Raw genomic sequence first — 3,536 nt, forward strand, 5'->3', positions numbered from 1 at the left:
TTTTGTGCATACCAAAGAATTGTTTTAAAATAAATTTCTTTATGATTTATTAGCAGTAAATGACTGATTTGTATATTTATTTTATATGCATATTTTGTATATCTGTATATCCAGAGTCATGTAAAAAGTTTTTAGATAAAAAAGAGTCACAAGTGAAAAAAAAAAGTTAAGAATATAAGAATATAAGAACATAGGGATAATAGTGCCTTAAATATATTATAATGTTTCTCTGAGGGATTATAAAAATAGGTAAAATATGAAAATTATTTGAAATTTGGAGATTCTATTCTGACAGAAAGGGTTGCCATTATTACATTTCTAATTTACAACCCTTAGAAGTGTGGGAGAACTTACCTAGGAGAAAGAGCTGTTCAGCACAGGGGAAAGATATAGGTGAGATAGCTTTGTAAGGTGACTTCTTGTGAATTCAAGCTGGCCAAGACATATTTTACCTTTTCCCAATAGAGCTACAACCCATCTTTTAAAAAAGAAATTTTTGAATGTTAAAGGAGACAGGCAAATTCACTGAACTAATGTACTCTGAAGTCCTTATCTGTATGTTGTCAAACACATCCCGCCCCCCCCCCAAAAAAATGTTTCTACTATGCTTTGAGGATTCTTGTTACTGAAATGGCATCAGCAGCTCTTAAGAATATGGATCAACTTCAGCCACATGTGTGTAATTAGGAATCACCCATCCTAATTGCCTTTATTCAGGGCTTCTTGCCCAAATGATGAGATAAGTTACAGAGGAGTCATTTGATGAACAATATCAAATTTCAATTTGGATTCTGGAAAGGGAATTCAGAAGGGAAAATTATTGTCTCAAACATTAGAGCACTAGGAATATATGTTGATTACTCCAAAATGGAAAGAAAAAACAAGTGAGGATCGAGAACCAAGTACTATAATAGCATTAAAATCTTCCTGGTTCCTGGCACTGCAAAGCAGGTTAAAGGGAATGGCAGATACCTGATTTCTAGTGGATAATAACAGCAAAATAGTCATGCAAATGGTAAGAAGTAGAAGTCAGAGTTTCATTTGCAGTCCAAGGTAGGGGAGGGGGGGCATGTTTTAATTTATATATGAAAGTTCTCTTTATGTTATCTAAACTTTACAGTAAATAATTATAATTTTAAAATAATAATAGGTTTGCATTCTCTAGTGACTGATGGTTACAGAGCACTTTCAGTTATTTTCTTATTTGATCTTTACAATTCCAAAAGGTAAGTAGAGCAAGACTTACTATTTGTATTTTACTGATGAGATCTCTTAAGTTTAAAAAAGTTTATGATATGCTAACCCCCAGATAGGTTATGGTAATAGGAAGGGCAAGAGTCCAGGTTTATTTTTACTGCAAAGGAAAGACTATAATTATTGTGAGAATAAACAGAGAAATTTTGATTTAGCAATTTGAAAATTTTTTTGTAAAATTAGAAGGATAGATTGAATCATCTCCAACATCCTTTCTAATTATTCTTCTCCTAGCACACCACACACAATGTTATATATGGCATATTTTAATTATATGTCATGTTAAAATATATATTTATATATAATTGTAATTATATGTTACATATATACAGGTATAGATTGGTATTATATATAGGAAGAAAAGAGTTTAGATTATATATCTGACATTAAATGAGTCCTGTGACATTGGGTATGTCACCTAATTTTTCTGATGTTTATTTTCCTCATTTGTAGGATGAATATCTGCAGGGCCTGCCTCACAGTGGTACTGTATAGAAGTGACATAATTTATATAAAGTGCTTTTGAAACATTAAAAATTGTTCTGTTAATGTCAATTAATTAATTCTTCCCAGTATGATGTAAAATCTTGAAAGAAAAGGGTTGAGGGGGGTATGTTTATACCACTAATTCCTAGCATAATCTCTTATACACAATAGAATACTTAATAAATGTTTGTTGAATTAAATGCCATATGGATAACTTTACCAAGTCATATGGACATGGATCCCATAGGAAGTAATTTATATGAAGAAATATGAAATTTTTTCAGTGACTTAAAATATTTACAATTAGGAAATGGAAGCTCACAAATAACTAGATAAGATGGAATCCATGTTATGATAGATTAAGTGAAATGAAACTGTTCCAAATCCAACTTTCCTACTTATCCTCATTACATAAATTGAATGGAACAAATATTTATTAAGTACTATGTTCTAAGCACTTATTTTATATGAAAATTATTTGAAAAATAATACTTTTTCCATCCTTGAACTGTTCAGGGTTTCAGTGGTATAAGTGCTTTTCCATTGATGCAAATCAAAATTCTTCAATGCCTTAGTAACTAGTCTTCATGAATTACTATAACTGAAAATATTAATTGCCAAACAACCAAACTTCTAGAGATACATTACATGATGATAGGTTATATTTGCATAGCAATTTAAGATTTTGAAGTGCTTTGCATAGATTATTTCATTTGAACCGTAAAATGGTCCTGAGAAGTAGGAAGAATAAGTAAAAGAAATCTTATTTTTCAGAAGGAAAATCTAGAATTCAGAGAGGTCTAGTAATTTTTTGCAAATGCCACAAAGTATGAAGATAGTATTGACGATATGCAACTTTAATTCAGGGAACAGTGCCTAATCCCACTCACATTGTATTATCCTCTGGTATTGCCAAACACTACATCTTCTTACAACATCCATATACTAGCTACTATACCATTTCATGAAGAACATTGATAAGACTACTCTGAAGATTTGCTTGAGAGAGAGGAAAAAGGAAGCTTTTTTAATGAAAGAATATTGAAAAAAGTTAATGAAGCAATAAAGAAAACAGATGAATCCTGCTTGTTATCCAGAATTTGATGTGTTTATTACTTGTAGATTGATATTTCCCTAAAAACATATATATATATATAATATGTTATATATATTACAATATATCATAACATAAATATTTATAATTTTAATACAATATATAATTTAATATAATTTATAATATAAATTATTATATAAATAATATAAAAGTCATGATAGAACTTAAGATACTATGCTAGGAAATGGGAAAAATAATTAAATTTCTTTATAATTTCATTTTTCAGATGAATCAATCAATAAACAATGTGCCAGACACTATGTTAGTTGCTGAGAATCCAAAGACAGAAACAAAATCAGTTGCCAATTCTTCAGCATTCTAATTCTACAGTATCTCTCACATCCATCTCCTTTACTTATACAAGCATATCTTAGTTCATGTCTTCAACATCTGCAGCCTGGATTATTAAAATACTCTCTTCTTGTTCTCCCTTGCCTCAAGTTTCTTCTCTCTGCAACACATTCCATACAGCTGCTAAAGTGATTTTTCTGTAAGCAGAAATCTTATCATATCACTTCCTGACTCAATAAATTCTGGTAGCTGCTAAATCCTCTGCATTCGAATATAAATTTTTCTCTTTGACATTAAAGCCCTTAACAATCTGACTCTAACCCACTTATCCAGCCAAACTGACTCTGTTGCCTTACCTTAGGAGGAATATGGCAACAATGGAGAGTTAGCT

At 30.5% G+C, this 3,536-nt stretch overlaps 1 long non-coding RNA gene across 1 annotated transcript; it reads left to right on the forward strand.

Annotated features, from left to right (window-relative positions):
* Positions 1-1,706: 1,706 nt before the first annotated feature.
* On the forward strand, positions 1,707-3,281 carry LOC141554163 (uncharacterized). Its single transcript, XR_012485787.1, has 2 exons — positions 1,707-1,751; positions 3,081-3,281. It is a non-coding gene; the product is annotated as an uncharacterized LOC141554163 (long non-coding RNA).
* Positions 3,282-3,536: the final 255 nt, after the last annotated feature.

The sequence above is a fragment of the Sminthopsis crassicaudata genome, chromosome 1 (genome assembly GCF_048593235.1).
Source record: "Sminthopsis crassicaudata isolate SCR6 chromosome 1, ASM4859323v1, whole genome shotgun sequence".
Classification (NCBI taxonomy): Eukaryota; Metazoa; Chordata; class Mammalia; order Dasyuromorphia; family Dasyuridae; genus Sminthopsis; species Sminthopsis crassicaudata.